The 22,369-nt window shown below is 43.9% G+C and overlaps 1 pseudogene; it reads right to left on the bottom strand.

The window, feature by feature from the left end:
- Positions 1 to 7,537: 7,537 nt before the first annotated feature.
- On the bottom strand, positions 7,538 to 10,009 carry LOC109879304 (acetylcholine receptor subunit beta-like; annotated as a pseudogene).
- Positions 10,010 to 22,369: the final 12,360 nt, after the last annotated feature.

The raw sequence follows: 22,369 nt of genomic DNA, 5'->3' as shown, positions 1-22,369 counted from the left end.
AAAAAAAAGTACTTAAAAAAAAACTTAAATAGGACATTTGCATAAGTATTCAGACCCTTTACTCAGTACTTTATTGAAGCACCTTTGGCAGTGATTACAGCCTCGAGTGTTCTTGGGTATGACGCTACAAGCTTGGCACACCTGTATTTGATAAGTTTCTCCAATCTTTCTCAGCAGATCCTTTCATGCTCTGTCAGGTTGGATGTGTAGCGTTGCTGCACAGCTATTTTCAGGTCTCTCTAGAGATGTTCAGTGGGGTTCAAGTCCGGGCTCTGGATGGGCATATCAAGGACATTTAGAGACTTGTCCCGAAGCCACTCCTGCATTGACTTGGCTGTGTGCTAAGGGTTGTTGTCCTGTTTTTCTCTTGTTCTCCCATCTCCTCAGGGGAACTCTGGAGCTCTGTCAGAGTGACCAATAAAGATGTAGAAACATATCAAGGATGATCAATGGAAACAGGATGCACCTGAGCTCAATTTTTGAGTCTCACAGCAAAGGGTCTGAATACTTATGTCAATAAGGTATCTCTGTTTTTATTTTTAATACATTTTCTAAAATTTCTAAAAACCTGTTTTCAGCGTTGTCATTATGGGGCATTGTGTGTAGATTGCTGAGAAAATGGTTATATTTAATCAATTTTAGAATAAGGCTGTAACGTAACAAAATGTATAAAAAGGTCAAGGGGTCTGAATACTTTCCGAAGGCACTGTACGCAAGCAATGTAAGTATTGAAGAATGAAGTACAGTATGTCTGCAGTGACACATGGAAATCACTAGAGCATGCTAGGAACACTGACTGTGCTATGGGACAAGAGAATGGAGATGAATGTGATGAGAAGCGAGGGGGAGGTTGTGTGTGTGTGTCTGTGTGTGTGTGTGTGTGTGTGTGTGTGTGTGTGGTGCCAATTGGGGGGGTGCCATCCTGCTTCTTCAGCTGCTCAGCCATGTATGTGACGGCAGCTATGGCTGACTTGAGGTCCGGGGGGAGGATCAGACAGTAGTTGTCACTGTCAAAGAACCCCTGGAGCTGCACTGCATTCTCACTCCTGAGAGGGGGGGGGGGGGGGGTATGGAAAGGAGGAGAGAGAGAGCAACAGCATATGAACACACACACAAACAAATGCACACACACAAGTATTATGTATTTAGGCCCCCCCCCCCCCCCGACCCATCCCCGGGCTGGAGTGACACACTCCTGACACAGAGGAAACATTGGGACAACCATGGAGCAACGTATTGTGGTGCTGGTATGACTTCTGACCCCTATAGGTATTCCTGCCACACACAGCTGATCCATAGCAGTAGTGTTGTCAGAGAATCCATCCCGAACTACTTTACCCTACGATATATCTTTATGTGAGAGCTCAACAAAGGCACTGACCATCACTGTGTGTAACGTGGGGAACTACTATGCATCGAAGTTGACTATTATGTACTCATATAGCATTTAAGTGATCAGTATTTTATATAAACTCTACACTGCATTGTCCAATAGCGCAAAGTGTAAAAACCACACCAGAATATCCACCAATTCACATAGAGAACAGCCAATGAATGTGACATTCATTTTATAGATCATATGAAACTACTCAGCCTGGTCTCATAAACTAGACGTAAGATAGTAAATGTAAATCCGGGACACTGAAATTTGTTTGATATGTAACATTTGGTATGGTTACATAAGACAGAAGGTTACTTCAGGCAAAAACTAAAGTAGGGTAGTTGGTCGGGGTAGATGGGTGGGCGTATAATGCAAGCTCTAGCAACCCAAAGGCTGCGCATTTGAATCGCATCACAGACAACTATACTATTTTAGCAAATTAGCAACTTTACAACTACTTAACATGTTAGCTAAACTTTTGTCTAACCCTAAACTTAACCCTTTAACCTAACTCCTAACCCTAAGCAAGGAGGCCTACAAACCTGACTCAGTTACACCAGCTCTGTCAGGAGGAATGGGCCTACCTGAAACATTTGACCCAAGTTAAACCATTTAAAGGCAATGCTACCAAATACTAATTGAGTGTATGTGAACTTCTGACCCACTGGGAATGTGATGAAAGAAATAAAAGCTGAAATAAATCATTCTCTCTGCTATTATTCTGACATTTCACATTCTTAAAATAAAGTAGTGATCCTAACTGACCTAAGACATGGCATTTTTACTAGGAGTAAATGTCAGGAATTGTGAAAAACTGAGTTTAAATGTATTTGGCTAAGGTGTATGTAAACTTCCGACTTCAACTGTACAAATACTGGATATTTATATCCCGAACTCTGATATGGATCATTCTGATATTTCAAAAGGTCTTTGTTTGAACTTTTTGGATTATGTACATATTTGTTTTGTATTGCTAGGTATTATTACTGAACTGTTGGAGACAGAAACACAAGCATCTTGCTGCACCTGCGATAACATCTGCAAATCTGTGTATGCAACCAATAAACTTTCATTTTATTTGGATTTGATGTGAGAAATTGTGTGATTGAACTGGAAACATAGACCATCTCTCTGTCAAGAACGTTTGTTTCTGGACCCTTCACACATCCGGGCCCAACACTCTGGCCCAGACATCAACACAGCAGAAGTAATATAATATATACCCAATATACTGTAGCTCACCTCACACACACACAGCCATACATACTGTAGCACTCTACAGACCTGCCTCACTGTGGTAGTAGCACAACCATGTTGGTTCAACCTGCTCCACAAACGTGGTGTTGACAGGTGCCTGCCACGCACCCCTGTTCTCTGTCCCCTCAATATGCCTGTAGCACCCAGGTACAGTAACAGGGTCGTCTATCAATATATAACTATATCAATCTATCACTATATCAATAGCAACCACTATATCAATCTGTCACTTTATCAATATATCACTATATCAATCGATCACTATATCAATATATCACTACATCAATCTATCCCTATATCAATATATCACGATATAAATTTCAATATATCACTATATCATTAGCAATATATCACCATATAAATCTATCACTATATCATCAGCATTATAACACTATATCAATCTATCACTATAGCAATAGTCATGTCTTTGGCTATGCCGGATTAAGTGATATGACATGCTATTCTATAAAATAATTTCTCCATAATTAATATTACCCGATTGAGCTAATCATGTAAATGTAATTAACTAGAGAGTCGGGGCACCACAAAATAATATTTATAGAGCTGTTAACTTCCAAATAAACTCTTAAAGACCTATTCATATTTTACATTAATAGCAGTCAATATTAATCTTCACCTTAATTCAGTCTCATCTGAAAGTTGTCAATTCTTGGTTATCTGCACGAACCCTGGCTAAAAAGTTGAATCAGCAATACAAACTTGGGTTTAATTATTTATTTACGAAATACCTAACTAATCACACAGAATTAAACATACACAGAATTAATCATAACTTGATTACAAATGACGTCATAAAGGAAAACATCCCTAGCAGGCGGAACAGATATGACAGCTTGTTACACAAAAGAAAAGGGGCTGGGTTTGAGTGAAAGGCCCAGGTGTGTCCCATGTCGCTGACGACCCTCCCGGCTCCGCCCACCGACATCCTATTAAGGAAAACAAGAGCAAAGAGAAAGAATTCGGCAGACCGAGTGGGAGGGTCGTCACACAATGTAACGGCTTTCTTCTATCTCCTCCTCGGACGAGGAGGTGTAGCAAGGATGGGACCAAAATGCAGCGTGGCTATTTGCAATCCATGTTTATTAAATAATAAAGAAACACGAACTTACAAAAAACAATAAACGTAATGTGAAAACCGAAACAGCCCTATCTGGTGCAAACACAAAGACAGGAACAATCACCCACAAAATATACAGTGAAACCCCGGCTACCTAAATATGGTTCCCAATCAGAGACAACGAGAATCACCTGACTCTGATTGAGAACCGCCTCAGGCAGCCAAACCTATGCTACACCCCTAGTCAGCCCCAATCCCAATGCCTACAAAACCCCAATACGAAACACAACTAAATAAACCCATGTCACACCCTGGCCTGACCAAATATATAAAAAAAAACACAAAATACTATGACCAAGACACACAATACATCTATATATCACTATATCATTAGCAATATATCACCCTATTACTATATCAAAAGCAATATCACTAAATCATAAGCAATATTTCACTATATCAATATATCACTACATCAATAGCAATATATCAATAGCAATATATCACTATATCAATAGCATATCACTATATCATTATCAATGTATCAATATATCATTAGTAATATATCACTATATCAAAAGCAATGCATCACTATCAATATATCACTATATCATTAGCAATATATCACTATATCAATAGCAATATTGATATATTCAATCCAAGATGGCGTAGCAGTAAGACATGGTTGTTTTTGTCCCGTTTTTGTCTGTGTAAATATTATGTGTTTTTTTGTATACATTTCAATCTCTTTATTCCATTCTCGAATTAAATATACCTTCCTGCAACCTGCCTCATCCAATGTGTTATGGATCTGCTATTTTTTTGACTGGACCTTATAACTGGAACCTCCATCAGGAGCTAGCCAAATAATTAGCTACTAGCTATTTATTGCAAAAATCACTGAAGTTGGAGACTTATATCTCCCTCACTAACTTTAAGCATCAGCTATCAGAGCAGTTTACCGATCGCTGCAGCTGTACACAGCACATCTGTAAATAGCCCATCCAACCAACTACCTACCTCATCCCCATATGTTTTTAGTTTTTTCTGCTCTTTTGCACACCAGTATTTCTACTTGCACATCCTCATCTGCACATATATTACTCCAGTGTAAATTGCTATATTGTAGGTACTTTGCCACTACGGCCTATTTATTGCCTTAACTCCTTACTACATTTGCACACACTGTATATAGATTGTACTATTGTGTTATTGACTGTACATTTGTTTATTCCATGTGTAACTCTGTTGTTGTTTTTGTCGCACTGCTTTGCTTTATTTTGGCCACGTCGAGGTTGTAAATGAGTACTTGTTATCAACTGACCTACCTTGTTAAATGAAGGTGAAAAAATATATACAGTGGGACAAAAAAGTATTTAGTCAGCCACCACTAAAGGAGATCTGCATGGAGGAATGGGCCAAAATACCAGCAACAGTGTGTGAAAACCTTGTGAAGACTTAAAGAAAACGTTTGACCTCTGTCATTGTCAACAAAGGGTATATAACAAAGTATTGAGAAACTTTTGTTATTGACCAAATACTTATTTTCCACCATAATTTGCAAATAAATTCATTAAAAAAATCCTACAATGTGATTTTCTGGATTTTTCTTCTCATTTTGTCTGTCATAGTTGAAGTGTACCTATGATGAAAATTACAGGCCTCTCATCTTTTTTAAGTGGGATAAGTTGCACAATTGGTGGCTGACTAAATACTTTTTTGCCCCACTGTAAATATCAAAATATCATTAGCAATATATAACTATATCAAAATATCATTAGCAATATATCACTATATCACTATGTCATTAGCAATATATCACTAGATCACTATCACAATATTACTATATTATTAGCAATATATCCCTATATCATTAGCAATACATCACTATCAATATATCAGGATTGATGCTCATTGAATATTTATTTCACCATACATGTACAGTTGGTTTTATGGAGATACATGTACAAATATTTCAAATGATGTTCTTTCTTTGGCACTATTTTATAGTCACACAGCCGACGAGAGATGTGTGTGTTCATTAGCCAGGCCCAGGTCCATTCAGTATCTACCAGCTATTACCTCTTTAGGGAGGCCAGACTGGCACCAGAGCCCACCGATTAATCACCACCTCCACCATCACGTGGACAACATAACCTCCTGGCAACACAAAGGCTAAGGGAGTGTGTGTGTGAGCTAGGGTGTCACTGAGGGGAGCATGATGTCACCAGGGACACAGGGCGACACCGGATATCTCCCCTTAGACCAGGGAAGTAGGAAACCAGACCAGTTATGGTAAAGAAAGGGGGATTAAGTGTGTGTGTGTGTGTGTACGTACGTATGTGTGTGTGGTATAAAGGGTATCGGGATAGGAGGAATAGAACTACAATGCCAGACTCATATTTTATGGGGGCTGCATATCCCTGAGATGAGCCATCAATTGGTCTAGTGAAGATTATACTACTGCCAAGAACGGGCACACAGTGGACCTAACTGTAATAGCAAGGCTGGCACTGGAGAAAAAGGGCAAAATAAAGTAGCTGTGATCTACTGGTGTGTCTCTGTTCTGTCTGTGCGTCTGTGTGAGAGGGTGTGATATGTATGAGTTCATGAGTATGTGTGCCTCCATTTGTTTACTCTCTAAGTGTGGGTGTCTGTGAGTTTGTAAACTATATCTGTCTCTGTTTATGTGACTGTGTGAGTGTGTGTGAGAAAGAGTGAGTGACAGAGCGAGGCAGGCTCCATCTGTCTGTGGTAATGAATAGAAGCCCTGGAATGCTGTTGTCACGCAGTAGGCAGAACGGAGCATAGCTGGGCCCTGAGGTGGAAAGATCTCTCTCTCTCTCACACACACACACACACACGCGCTTGTTTAATGTGAGCGAGACGCAATCTGAGGGCCACCGATCCCATCTTTGAGCAGTCCCAGACATCCTGAAATGTTCAAACATGTTTGATTTCATGCTTCCTGAGTAGAGTAGCGTTCTAAGTGCTTGAGGCATCACTACTGACCCAGGTTCGATCCCGTGTTGTGTTACAGCCGGACGTGACCAGGAGACCCATGAGGCGGCTCACAATTGGCCCATCGTTGTTCGGGTTAGGGGAGGATTTGGCCGGTCAGGTTGTCCTTGTCTCATCGCGCTCTAGCAACTCCTTGTGGCAGGCAGGGTGCCTGCAAGCTGACTTCGGTCGCCAGTTGCACAGTGTTAGATCCGAAACATATTGGTGCGGCTGGCTTCCAGGTTAAGCGAGCAGCGTGTCAAGAAGCAGTCGTGTTTCAGAGGACGTATGGCTCTCGACCTTCGCCTCTCCCGAGTCGGTACGTGAGTTGCAGCGATGGGACAAGTCTAAGTACCAATTGGATATCACGAAATTGGGGAGAAAAAGGAGTAAAGGATTTTAAAATGTAAAAAAATAAATAAACGTTTGATTTTAACAGCATAAAGTCTGCTATGCTCTGGTAGTGTGAGATGTGCAACATCAAGTTTTGAGAACAGTTATCGGCAATAGCCAATGAGATCTCGCCAGAGAAGAAGCCAGCGAGATGATGACGTTGTTTCGCGTCACCCAGGATGTGTAGACTCTCGAACAGGAGCGATGATTACAACTAAATTAGTATGCATTTGTGCTTGGCTTTAACCAGAGCCAAAGTTCACCACCAATGTTATTCAATTCAAAATGATGGCTAGACATTTCAACTCTGTATGGCAAGAGTGAATTTCTGACTGAAAACAATTATGAGCCCGCTTTGAGGAACAGCTCATTCTAATCACATCATTACATTGATTACATTACATTTACATTACATTTTCGCGAGACAGCATGGTATTGGGAATTCTCACAACCTAGTGAAGAATCTTGTAGTGTGACCATCGTGTGGGCACCACTACGTTGGCTAGAAACAACTACAGAAAAGATGGTCGTCTAATGTGAGAGGCGAAGCAATTAGGATTTTGAACATTGTGCAATGCACACCCGGCATTAGACTGCTGTCCTATGTACACACTCATTGAACACTGGTCACTTGTTCCAGTACCCTGCCCTGAACCTAAGCAGAAGCAGAAGAAGCAGAAGAAAGAAAAAGCAGAATCCTAGAGTCTAAATCTCATGTAGACTCCATAGCGCCGACATGTAGGCTACAGCTCACCTTGTGTGTGGAGGGGGACCAGGGGTGCAGGTTGAGGACCACCACACTGAGGATGACTGAGAAGGTGACCACGATCATGGTGAACATGACATAGTTAACTACAAGAGTGATAGCCAGGGTGTCACGTCCTGACCTTAGTTCCTTTTGTATGTTTCCATTTTAGGTTGGTCAGGGCGTGAGCATTCTATGTTTTGTTCTTGTGTTTCTATTTCTATGTGTTTGGCCTGGTATGGTTCCCAATCAGAGGCAGCTGTCAATCGTTGTCTCTGATTGCGAACTATACTTAGGTAGCCTGTTTTCCCACTCTTGTTTGTGGGTGGTTGTTTTCTGTTTAGTGTATGTCACCTTGCAGAACTGTTTCGTTTCTTCCATTCACTTCGTTATTTTGTTTTTGCGTGTTTAGTTAATAAATTAACATGGGCACTTACTACGCTGCGCATTGGTCCGATCCTTCCTACTCCTCCTCAGACGAAGAGGAGAAGCGTTACACAGGGAGGTCTCAGGGACCTTGTCAGTCAGCAGAAGCATGGGCACAGTGCCAGTGATGAGGACAGTGATGGTCAGGGTCATCTCTACAGCTAAGAGAGAAAGGGAAACACAGGGTTAAAAAATGGTGACTATTGATCTACTGTTGTTTGGCAAGTGATAAAGACTGGGCTTAAACATTATGAACCAGCTAAAGACAAATAGTTTATTTTACAACTACGGGCCACATTAAAATCAGTTCACGGGCCGCATCTGGCCCACAGGCCGCCAGTTTGAGACCCATGCTCTAAAAAATAAATAAAGAATAAACAGACTAGATAAACATCTTCCCCGGAGCACAACATATATTCTTAATGATACTTCCTTGCTTTGTAATAAACAATGGCAAACTACCCATCTCAAGTTATCATAGAGATGGAAAGAGGGTACACATCATGTCTTTGTGCTGCCCATGCTAAAGCATGCTTTGTGGCAAGTGTGCCCTGTATCCATCTCTATGCAAGTTACGCATGCCAATGAGACAATGTGCATGTTTGGCATGGTGTGCCTGCATGGGACGGACATGCGTCAGGTGTTAGATAGAAGACAAAGATGCCCAGGACCATGTTGAGGATGTAGGGCACGATGATGAGGTGAGTGTTATGTTAGAGAGAGGAAGGAGGAGGTGACAGGGAACAGGGGCGTAAAAAAGGGCATTGTGGTGCTAGAAGAGGAGAGCAGAGCAGAGAAGAGCGAGAAAAGAAAAGTAGGAGATACGAAAAGTGAAGCCTGGTGAGATTAGAGAAGACACTAACCAATTAAGGCATTCTCATCTATGTCCTGTATCTCCTCTTCATTCTCATCCATGGCATATTGGAGACCCACCTCTGATGAGTTATAGGTATAGGAGCAAAACACCACAATGCAGCTCTGCCAGTCAAATGGGAAGTACGCCACCTACAGGCAAGGAGGAGTTATTACAGAACCCCCCCATCCATCTGGCACTCCAGGCAGGCTAATGCAAACGCACAAAGTATTTGAGCCTCCCGAGTGGTGCAGTGGGCTAAGGCTGTGCCAGTAGAGATTCTGGGTTCGAGTCCAGGCTGTGTTGCAGCCGGCCGTGACCGGGAGACCCATGGGGTGGCGCTCAATTGACCCAGCATCGTCCGGGTCAGGGGAGGGTTTGGCCAGCAGTCCCATTGCGCACGAGCGATTCCTTGTGCCGGGCCGGGCGCAGTGCACGCTGACACGGTCACCAGGTGTACGGTGTTTCCTCTGACACATTGGTGCAGCTGGCTTCCGGGTTAAGTGGACATTGTGTCAAGAAGCAGTGCGGCTTGGTTGGGTTGTACTTCGGAGGACACACGGCTCTCGACCTTCGCCTCTTCGCCTCTCCCGAGTCCATACAGGAGTTGCAGCGACGAGACAAGACTGTAATTACCAATTGGATACCACGAAATTGGAGAGAAAAATGGGTAAAAAAAATATATAGAAAGGAGGATATGAAAGATCTTAAATAGTATTTGAACCCAGGTTTGGCTATGATGTCCTGGTTTATAGGGCAGCTGCTGCGGTAGATAGCAGGAGGCAGCCAGTTCACGGTCTCGTCGCTGTAGACCAGCACGTTGACACACACCACGACAAGAGAGACAACACAACATAAAGAGAGACCTAAGACAACAACATAGCATGGCAGCAACACATGAAAACACAGCATGGTAGCAGCACAACATGGTAGCAGAACAAACATGGTACAAACATTATTGGGCATAGACAACAGCACAAAGGGCAAGAAGGTAGAGACAACAATACATCACGCAAAGCAGCCACAACCGTCAGTAAGTATCGATGATTGAGTCGTTGAATGAAGAGATGGAGATAAAACTGTCCAGTTTGTGTTTTTTTGCAGCTCGTTCCAGTCGCTAGCTGCAGCGAACTGAAAAGACGAGCGACCCAGGGTTGTGTGTGCTTTTGGGGACCTTTAACAGAATGTGACTGGCAGAATGGATGTTGTATGTGGAGGATGAGGGCTGTATGAGTCATATGGTGCACTTTTTATGTTTTACTTTTATTTAGGCAGGAGAGTCCCATTGAGACCAAGGTCTCCTTATCAAGGGAACCCTGCACGAACTACACACCCAGTATGACAATCTACAAAGCCCTGGTAATTAGCCTCTATAGCTAGAGATTATGGTAGGGCCAAACGTTTTCTCCTGACCACGTGGGCTTGACCAGAAAAAAAATTCAGCTGAGTGGCTGCAGATGCGACTTGTCTGGACCCCTCTCCAAAGCTTCTACGCATGTGCAGGATTTTCTACTTCAGTCTCTGCTCTACACGTTTGGCTGCTCAGAGAACAGGCTCCTAAAGAAATGAAAGAGAGGGAGGGGGTGAAGATCTGCCTGTAATTGATTTAGGATGGCCAACGTTTTCATTGGAATACATGAAACTTGTAGTGGTCTTAAACTTGATAATGCATTGAAATACTGATTGGTCATTGGCTTGCCACTTTTGAAATAATTAAGCTGATGATGAATATTCAGTTGAGTAATTGACACAATGCCTAACATATTTATATGTTTTCCCATTCTGTAGTGCACATGATTTCCAGTGCTCTATTTGTGTACGGGTTGATGGTCACTATACTTGTTACAGAATGTTATGGATTGTTCTCATATCGTTTGATAGTGCTTGACGCCATAAGCTACTGGAGGTACAAGGACTGAGGACACACCGACGGTCATTGTATTGATGACATTATGAACACTGTGATCCTGTAGCAGCTGGCAAAGTCGCAGTCTTTTCATTTTGACTAGAAAGGGCCTGTCTCCAAGAGGCCCGTTAGCCATTTTCTTTGCTTCTGTTCAAGTGTTCTCCCTGAATGATTGTAATAGACCGGATGGATTTTAAAAAATTGATATCAACAACTGCTCTCCTTTTGGTTCACCTGGAAATTCTCTTTACACCAGGATTACTCACAACAATTGAGAGGCAGAGCCCATTTGAAGTGCTCAATTGATCACAGTATTAAGTGGATTGCTAGCTTTTTCTTGTTGTTGTAAAACTATTCTTACATTTTGAATTGAGTCAAAAGCAGCCCTGTCACTTGGTTTGCAATTAAGCTGAGGGATGGGGATGAAGGAATTCAGTGCCAATTGAATTCCTGGCCATCATTGAGTCTTGGGAAGAGGACGGGAGCTGCTGCGAGGACAACACCAGCCAATATCTGTTAATATTTCTGTTAAATGTGGGCCTGGACTGTCTGGTCCTGTCCATGTGTCTACAGATGGACAGAACCATGCGTCTGCACACCTTCATGGGCATCTGTGGCCTCTCAGTATTCCTGGTCGATGTGGTGTTGGCATGCACCGTGTCAACTGTGTGGTTCCTCGGACCCGCCCGCTCCCCATTGTCCATGTGCTTCCTCTTGGCGCATGCCTCGGCCATCTTCAACACGTTGCCTCTGCCCGTACTAGGCCCAGGGCTGCTGGACTACTCCTCCAAGCCACGCTATGCCGCGTGCCACACCACCACCTGCAGGGCCCTGTGGAACTGCACCCTGATGCTGCTGGTATGGGCGCTAGCCGGCGTAGGCTCCTGCTACTCAGCTGTCACCAATCTCATAGAGGTTGAATACGAGCGAGGGAGAAACACTTTAGGGTGCGCGGTGCAGGAGTCTGTGTTTATTTCTCAGTGGGGATCTGCGTAGCCATCGCCTCTGTGCTGCTGCCCCACTACAAGCAACTGTCCTTGTGGCTGAAGGAGGCCAACTGGCTGTCAGAGCAGAGGGACGTCGTCAACCCAACGGTGGCCCCCCCTTTACCTCAGCCTGACTTTGAGCTTCAGCACAACGTAGGCGTCTTACCTGGTCGTGTGTATCGCCTGTGAGCTCTTAAACCATGGGATCCCCGCATACATCGGCATCAACCTCCTGTGCTTTGAGTGAGCAAACAGCTTATTGGTGGGGCTGGTGTTCTGGCTCAAGAGCGATTGGCTGGGGCTGTACAGCGATCTCCCTGATGATCTGCCAGTGGCAGGTTTACTGGCACTTAAGTAGAGATGTTACAGACTCTGAGAAACATCCCAAGGCTGTGTTCAGCCTGTCAGGCAGGGACAGAAACCCACTCCTACATGTCTGAATCAGGACAAATGACAAGCGGACATGACTCATGGGAGATAAGAAAGCAATTATGCTGTTAGACAACCTAGTTAGCAGGCCTAGCCTCTGATTGCCAATAGTTATTGCCCTTGACATAGCCCTTAGTTTAGGCTACCTCATTATTACCACACACGCTATGACATGGGCATAAAAAGGACGTGCAACAGTTTATGTAGCCTACTTTTTACGCTTCCATGTTTGATCAATAAACTCTGACACTCACTACACGCGTTTCATGTTTCTGTGCAACAGTAGGTAGGTCCAGGGTTAGGTTCCTGTGCAACATTAGGTAGGTCCAGGGTTAGGTTCCTGTGCAAAAGTAGGTAGGTCCAGGGTTAGGTTCCTGTGCAACAGTAGGTAGGTCCAGGGTTAGATTCCTGTGCAACATTAGGTAGGTCCAGGGTTAGGTTCCTGTGCAACAGTAGGTAGGTCCAGGGTTAGGTTCCTGTGCAACATTAGGTAGGTCCAGGGTTAGGTTCCTGTGCAACAGTAGGTAGGTCCAGGGTTAGGTTTCTGTGCAACAGTAGGTAGGTCCAGGGTTGTGCTTCTGTGCAACTGTAGGAAGGTCCAGGGTTGTGTTTCTGTGCAACAGTAGGTAGGTCCAGGGTTAGGTTTCTGTGCAACAGTAGGTAGGTCCAGGGTTGTGTTTCTGTACAACAGTAGGTAGGTCCAGGGTTGTGTTTCTGTGCAACAGTAGGTAGGTCCAGGGTTAGGTTTCTGTGCAACAGTAGGAAGGTCCAGGGTTGTGTTTCTGTGCAACAGTAGGTAGGTCCAGGGTTGTGTTTCTGTACAACAGTAGGTAGGTCCAGGGTTGTTTCTGTACAACAGTAGGTAGGTCCAGGGTTGTGTTTCTGTACAACAGTAGGTAGGTCCAGGGTTGTGTTTCTGTACAACAGTAGGTAGGTCCAGGGTTGTGTTTCTGTACAACAGTAGGTAGGTCCAGGGTTGTGTTTCTGTACAACAGTAGGTAGGTCCAGGGTTGTGTTTCTGTACAACAGTAGGTAGGTCCAGGGTTGTGTTTCTGTACAACAGTAGGTAGGTCCAGGGTTGTGTTTCTGTACAACAGTAGGTAGGTCCAGGGTTGTGTTTCTGTACAACAGTAGGTAGGTACACACAACACATGGTTTTTCAATATGCTTCAGAAAAACTAGATTACTGATGTCTATTTTTATTACATTTTTTAGAACAATGGTATGCTTTTTTTCTCTTGTTTTACGTTTTGCGATGTACACTGACTCGCACTGACTACACCGGAAATGTTATGCAAATTAAATGGTACATGACAGCTACCGCTATGCTACATCAACTTGAATCTTTCAATAGAGATTAAGCCTAATGCGTGGGAATAAGATGGACTATCCTATAGCCACAATCATGGCCGCGTGAAGATGTGGTGGGGGTGCTGTCTACGGGGGTATTCACTGCTAACTCAGGAGTAATTTGGTTGGGATTTCTTATGTCAAATTACTCAAGTTGACTTTGTTCACAAAGCTTACAGCTTAATGTATGTGGAATTCATTTTTATGGCCTTGTCATCTAGACTGTGCCTGTTGCCAAGTGTCTAACCGTCACCTGAACTGGCCAATCCTGGTGGCGTAGGCTACATTCTAAATCAACCAATGAGGGGAGACTAGACTGGTACGTTATTCTGGCTTGTCAAATCATTGTGATTTTAACTGACCATGAGAAAAGACAGCTACTGTACAACAGAGTAAATTGAGCCCCTAGTATAGGCATACACTGACCTACACAATTATAAATAAACTTTGTCATCAAATGTGGTGGCAGCCCTTTTGCTGCCAACTATACTTTCTGTGTGTGTCACACGGCCCAAACCAAATTGACAAAAGTTAAGACTCCACATGCTAGTAATGGAAAACGGGGAATATCCTAATGAGTCATAGATGGGTTAGCTGAGAACGTCACGAAAACGATGTGCGCGCTTCAGTGGGGCAGAAGTCCGTGTGGTGTGGTGATTCTGGATGGAAAGACAGCAACAATGACAAACTGCCATGTGGGGAATCATAAGTGTCTCGTTTCAGAAAGTTTTATCTTGTTCTTGATAGTGTCCTGTTTTGAGGTGTTTTGACTGATGTCACATACATGCTAATATACAGTTGAAGTCTACTTACACTTAGGTTGGAGTCATTAAAACTTGTTTTTCAACCACTCCACAAATTTTGTGTTAACAAACTAGAGTTTTGGCAAGTCGGTTAGGACATCAACTTTGTGCATGACAAGTAATTTTTCCAACAATTGTTTAATTCACTGTGTCACAATTCCAGTGGGTCAGAAGTTTACATACACTCTATTGACTGTGCATTTAAACAGCTTGGAAAATTCCAGAAAATGTGTCATGGCTTTAGAAGCTTCTGATAGGCTAATTGACATAATTTGAGTCAATTGGAGGTGTACCTGTGGATGTATTTCAAGGCCTACCTTCAAACTCAGTGCCTCTTTGCTTGACATCATGGGAAAATCAAAAGAAATCAGCCAAGAACTCAGAAAACAAAATTGTAGACCTCCACAAGTCTGGTTCATCATTGGGAGCAATTTCTGAAGGTTCCACGTTCATCTGTACAAACAATAGTACGCAAGTATAAACAGCCGCCAAACCGCTCAGGAAGGAGACGCGTTCTGTCTCCTAGAGATGAACGTACTTTGGTGCAAAAAGTGCAAATCAATCCCAGAACAACAGCAAAGGACCTTGTGAAGATGCTGGAGGAAACCGGTACAAAAGTATCTATATCCACAGTAAAACAAGTCCTATATCGACATAACCTGAAAGGTCGCTCAGCAAGGAAGAAGCCACTGCTCCAAAACCGCCATAAACCAGACTACAGATTGAAACTAAACAAGATTGTACTTTTGGGAGAAATGTCCTCTGGTCTGATAAAACAAAAATATAAATGTTTGGCTATAATGACCATCGTTATGTTTGGAGGATAAAGGGGGGAGACTTGCAAGCCGAAGAGCACCATCCCAACCATGAAGCATGGGGGTGGCAGCCTCATGTTGTGGGGGTGCTTTGCTGCAGGAGGGACTGGTGCACTTCACAAAATAGATGGCATCATGAGGAAGGAAAAGTATGTGGATATATTGAAGAAACATCTCAAGACATCAGTCAGGAAGTTAAAGCTTGTTCACAAATGGACAACGACCCCAAGCATGCTTCCAAAGTTGTGGCAAAATGGCTTAAGGACAACAAAGTCAAGGTATTGGAGTGGCATCACAAAGCCCTGACCTCAATCCTATAGAAAATTTGTGGGCAGAGCTGAAAAAGCGTGTTCAAGCAACGAGGCCTACAAACCTGACTCAGTTACACCAGCTCTGTCAGGAGGAATGGGCCAAAATTCACCCAACTTACTGTGGGAAGCTTGTGGAAGGCTACCTGAAACGTTTGACCCAAGTTAAACCATTTTAAAGACAATGCTACCAAATACTAATTGAGTGTATGTAATCTTCTGACCCACTGGAAATGTGATGAAAGAAATAAAAGCTGAAATCATTCTCTACTATTATTCTGACATTTCACATTCTTCAAATAAAGTGGTGATCCTAACTGACCTAAGACAGGGTATTTTTTACTAGGATTAAATGTCAGGAATTGTGAAAAACTGAGTTAAATATATTTGGCTAAGGTGTATGTAAACTTCCGACTTCAACTGTATAATATCAATTAAAATCTGGACATCGAAGCCAGTGTAGTTCCACTGCTGATTTTCATTCTTCCTCTCTATACAAGGACTGATTTAGACCTGGGACACCAGCGGGGTGTAATTATCAGGTATAACAGAAAACCAGGGTTGTATTCATTAGTTGGATTCTGTTGCAAAATGTTTTGCAATGGAAACTGTTCACTCAAAAAGCTCTTCAACGTGAATTAAAATTGGTTGGGTTCTTAAACGGAAGTTGTAGGTCATTTAAATTGTACTGAGTGGCTGCGGATCCATCTTCTCTGGAACCCTCTGCCCAACAGCTAAAGGTCCAAAGCTTCTGCACATGTGCATGATTCTCTACTTTACACACAGTCTTTGTTCTACTTCAGATGCTCAGAGAACAGACTACTCTGACGAATGGTGCTTGTTGGAACTAACAGAACCGGATATAGTAGCATAGTATAATGCTACTGTAAGACAAACACTTTTTAGAATTATTGTGCGAATGGTCGCATTTCTCTCTCATGCGGGCCAAAACCACATGGCCCCGCACCACTAAGCAAAATATGTGCTTTTATTCAATCAAAACACTGTAGGCTACTTCGAAACACTACTATAGCCTACATAACTCAAGAACATCTAAACGCATGACCCCATGAAACTGATTGAAATCAAATGGTTGGCATGCAGATGCTGCATGGACGTTTTCCCCGGTAAAACTTGAAGAATAGGCTGACGTTAATGGGATTGAGTTTTGTCCTTGAGGCAGAACTGAGAGATTTCCTCTAGTTGGGCTAATAAGCTATATTGTAAAAATGCATAAAAAAAATAAGCATTTTTGTCTTAATTTAAGGTTAGTGTTAGGCATTAGGGCTAGCAGTGTGTTTAAGGTTAGGGTTCAAATCGGATTTTATGACTGTGCCAGCTAGTGACCACTGCCGAGCTGCTTCCAGAACAAGAGTTATGACGAAAAACGCTAACCTGCGAAATGTTCATTCGCGATTCGCGGGACAGGGGCGGTTACCTCCGGGGTTACCTCCGGTTCCGCAAGGCCCCAGTTTTAGGGACATCTAAGGAGTGCAGAGTTGTTCCAGTTCAGTGTCACATAGTCAGAAAAAACGGATGGTCATGGAACAGGGATGGCGTTCTATGCTATTCTAAACTCTTGGTCATGTTCTATGCTATTCTGAACTCTTGGTCGTGTTCTATGAAATTCTATTTCGGAGCGGGACAGGAGTCTGCCACACCTTGTCGGGAGGAATCGTGAGGACTTCTATATTATTCTAATCTTCTGGATTCCATGATAGCCTGTAGTCTGTCCACGCCTAGAGAAAGAGGGAGGGGGGAGAGAGAGAGATTAAGTCACGAAACAAGGAGGAGATAATAGAGAAACGACAGAATGGGAACAGAGATGAAATCATTATTACAGTTCTCTGATGTTGCTGTCATTTCTAACGCTGCTGTGGCGGTCTCATTTACAAAGACACTGCACTGTCTCTCACACACACACACACCTTCTCCAATAACAATTTGCGCTGCAGACCAAGGGAAGAAATGCCAGGTGAAAAGTGAGAAGAGCGAGGCTACACACGAGAGAGATCCAGAAATAATTAATTTAATTTTGAAAAGAGATGAGAAGAGGGGGAAGCTTAGAGGAGAGATGATGAGGAGAAATGTTTGACGCTCACCATATTCATGAGCATCGTTGGTTGTCATCGCCTCGTTCTTCTCATCCTGCCCAGAGAGATAGACATTAGACTGGGGTTGGGGGTGAATCTTCTTGTACATGGCAGCCTGCTATACTCAATCCTGTCCTAGGAAAGCTTAATTAGCCATGCATGATTGGAGGCTCGATGTCGCTGAGACAAGGCTGGCTGGCAGCGCCAAGGGAAGGAGGCCGTGGCTGTGTTTACATATGCATGCGCGAGTGTGTGTGTTTACGAGTGCTTTGACATGTGTATGTTTACAATGAGTATACCAAACATTAGGAACACCTTCCTAAATATTGAGTTGACCCCCCCCCACTCTGAATGGCACAATACACAATCCATGTCTCAAGGCTTAAGAATCCTTCTTTAACCTTTAACCTGTCTCATCCCCTTCATCTACACTGATTGAAGTGGATTTAACAAGTGAGATCAATAAGGGATCATAGCTTTCACCTGGATTAATCTGGTCTGAGCAGGTGTTCTTAATGTTTTGTGTACTCAGCGTGTGTGTGTGTGTTGTACCAGACTGACAATCTGGGAGAAGGATAACCTCACTCTGACCTAGACTTTCTGCTCCCAGTGTTTGGCTGGCTGGGCCTTCAGGTTGTAGTTATGGAAGATCTTCTGGTGAAGCTGCACCTGGGAGGGGAGAGATTTGGACTTCTGATTTACAGTTTTGATTCGATCAACGTTATTTAATTTACCAGCAAACCATCACTCTCCCTCCATCTCTACCCCCCCCCAACAGGTCGTTAGCTTCCTGGTTTCCTGTCCTCTAATCACAGTCACGTCTGGCCGCCTCTCTCCTTCACTCCATTTACCTCTCTGTCTCCCCCTTTCTCCTGCTCCCTTTCCCTCTCTCCCTTTCTCACTTCTCTCCTCCCCCTTCTCTCTTTAGAGGAAATCATAAAATCCCTGATCCATCCATACCTGTCCTGGCTGGTTTTCCTCCCCAAAGAAAGATAGAGGATAGACAATGACACTACACCAGCACTATAGGCACCTAATTGCCCAGAGGTCACTACACCAGCAGTATAGGCACCTAATGGCCCAGAGGTCACTACACCACTGCTGTAGGCACCTAATGGCCCAGAGGTCACTACACCAGCACTATAGGCACCTAAATGCCCAGAGGTCACTACACCAGCACTATAGGCACCTAATTGCCCAGAGGTCACTACACCAGCACTGTAGGCACCTAATGGCCCAGAGGTCACTACACCAGCACTGTAGGCACCTAATGGCCCAGAGGTCACTACACCAGCACTGTAGGCACCTAATTGCCCAGAGGTCACTACACCAGCACTGTAGGCACCTAATGGCCCAGAGGTCACTACACCAGCACTGTAGGCACCTAATTGCCCAGAGGTCACTACACCAGCACTGTAGGCACCTAATGGCCCAGAGGTCACTACACCAGCACTGTAGGCACCTAATGGCCCAGAGGTCACTACACCAGCACTATAGGCACCTAATTGCCCAGAGGTCACTACACCAGCACTGTAGGCACCTAATGGCCCAGAGGTCACTACACCAGCAGTATAGGCACCTAATGGCCCAGAGGTCACTACACCACTGCTGTAGGCACCTAATGGCCCAGAGGTCACTACACCAGCACTGTAGGCACCTAATGGCCCAGAGGTCACTACACCACCACTGTAGGCACCTAATGGCCCAGAGGTCACCAGCTAGCATGGGGGGGGTGTTTGTTTTTCAACACCCCCACTGGGTCACAAGGTCAAATTCAAAGGCATTGTCGTTCAGAAACCTGGGTAGTAGGAACCCAACACGTCTCCGAAACCATTAACCCTCACACACACTCCAACTAACACATGCCTCCACACACACACCCAGGTCCAGAGTGTGAAACAGAGCAGCACAGCCGCTACACCGCCGTATAGCTACACCAACCTGCTTGTGCGTGCAAAACATTTCTCCCTCGCTCTGTCTCTCCTCTCTTTATAGGTAGGCGTCGTTCGCTTGGGGAAGCTCTCGCCTGATTGGCCGGCGGTGCTGGGATTGACAGGATGGAGGAATGGGTTTTGGCCTATGGAAGCCACCGTAGTCAGATACCTGTTGTTGAGGTTTGGTCGGGGTGGGGAGAGGTGGGCATGACAAATGGGGATATTTTTGGGGAGAACAAAGTGGGAGAGGTTCAGAAGATCACCCCCCCCCCCCCCCCCCCCGTAGGAAGGAGGGGGGTATACCGGAGACGCCACACATCAGGTCGCACCATGCTTTTGGTGGAACCCTCATTGCATGCTACCCCCTAATGTCTCTCTCTTTCAATTTTCTGTCTGTCCATCTGTGTCCGTCTCTCTGTCTAGTTAGACTATCCGTTGCTCTCACTCTACTACCCCCCAGACTCAGATTATCTCCCTCTTTCGTTCTCTTCTTCTGTCCTTTGATGGAATGGCAGGTGTTCTCAACTCTGCCCAGTGTGTGATATGCAGATCATTAGAAACCCTGGGGGAACTCCAGCACACACACAAACAAACCATAAAACACCACAGCAGTATTCAACACCTGGTCAACACACTCAAACATCACCATCAACAGAGGTAATCAGGCTAGAAGGCAGCCTCAAGGGCTAAATGCATGTGTAAATCGGAAAAACATAGTGACAGGAGTTTTCATTCATGACAATCCTACAGGAAAACTCTGTCTTGTTGTAGCCTATGGGTGTTTTCATAGAGGAAAACTAGGGCCCAGTGTTTTTTCAGGTCAAGTCAAACAGTCTGTTGATGAGGCTTCCCACTCTGTGTGTGCGTGCGTGCGTGCATTCTCCATTATTATGCGCAGGGATTGCATTTTGACAACAGATGGAGCCTTTGATTTGACTCATCTCAGATCTTTATTTTAAAAAACTAAACAAAAGCACAACAAGCTTAACAGACAGGTGTGTATGTGTGTGTATGGGAGAGAAGAGAGAAACAATGATTGAGAGATAGGTGGTACAGATTTATACAGTAATGGGAATTCCACAGGCGGGTTGGTATAGCTGGTGAATATATATACACACACACCAACCGCCTGTGGAATTCCCATTACTGTATAGTATACATACAGTGGGGCAAAAAAAAGTATTTAGTCAGCCACCAATTGTGCAAGTTCTCCCACTTAAAAAGATGTAATCATAGGTACACTTCAACTATGGCAGACAAAATGAGAAGGAAAAAAATCCAGAAAATCACATTGTAGGATTTTTAATGAATTTATTTGCAAATTATGGTGGAAAATAAGTATTTGGTCACCTACAAACAAGTAAGATTTCTGGCTCTCACAGACCTGTAACATCTTCTTTAAGAGGCTCATCTGTCCTCCACTCGTTACCTGTATTAATGGCACCTGTTTGAACTTGTTATCAGTATAAAAGACACCTGTCCACAACCTCAAACAGTCACACTCCAAACTCCACTATGGCCAAGACCAAAGAGATGTCAAAGGACACCAGAAACAAAATTGTAGACCTGCACCAGGCTGGGAAGACTGAAACAGCAATAGGTAAGCAGCTTGGTTTGAAAAAAATCAACTGTGGGAGCAATTATTAGGAAATGGAAGACATACAAGACCACTGATAATCTCCCTCGATCTGGGGCTCCACGCAAGATCTCACCCCGTGGGGTCAAAATGATCACAAGAACGGTGAGCAAAAATCCCAGAACCACACAGGGGGACCTAGTGAATGACCTGCAGAGATCTGGGACCAAAGTAACAAAGCCTACCATCAGTAACACACTACGCCGCCAGGGACTCAAATCCTGCAGTGCCAGACACGTCCCCCTGCTTAAGCCAGTACATGTCCAGGCCCGTCTGAAGTTTGCTAGAGAGCATTTGGATGATCCAGAAGAAGATTGGGAGAATGTCGTATGGTCAGATGAAACCAAAATAAAACTTTTTGGTAAAAACTCAACTTGTTTGGAGGACAAAGAATGTTGAGTTGCATCCAAAGAACACCATACCTACTGTGACGCATGGGGGTGGAAATATCATGCTTTGGGGCTGTTTTTCTGCAAAGGGACCAGGACGACTGATCGGTGTAAAGGAAAGAATGAAAGTGGCCATGTATCGTGAGATTTTGAGTGAAAACCTTCCATCAGCAAGGGCATTGAAGATGAAACGTGGCTGGGTCTTTCAGCATGACAATGATCCCAAACACACCGCCCAGGCAACGAAGGAGTGGCTTCGTAAGAAGCATTTCAAGGTCCTGGAGTGGCCTAGCCAGTCTCCAGATCTCAACCCCATAGAAAGTCTTTGGAGGGAGTTGAAAGTCCGTGTTGTCCAGCAACAGCCCCAAAACATCACCGCTCTAGAGGAGATCTGTATGGAGGAATGGGCCAAAATACCAGCAACAGTGTGTGAAAACCTTGTGAAGACTTACAGAAAACATTTGACCTCTGTCATTGCCAACAAAGGGTATATAACAAAGTATTGAGATAAACTTTTGTTATTGACCAAATACTTATTTTCCACCATAATTTGCTAATAAATTCATTAAAAATCCTACAATGTGATT

The sequence above is a fragment of the Oncorhynchus kisutch genome, linkage group LG9 (assembly GCF_002021735.2).
Source record: "Oncorhynchus kisutch isolate 150728-3 linkage group LG9, Okis_V2, whole genome shotgun sequence".
In the NCBI taxonomy this organism is placed as follows: domain Eukaryota; kingdom Metazoa; phylum Chordata; class Actinopteri; order Salmoniformes; family Salmonidae; genus Oncorhynchus; species Oncorhynchus kisutch.
This window is presented reverse-complemented; position numbering and strand designations above follow the sequence as displayed.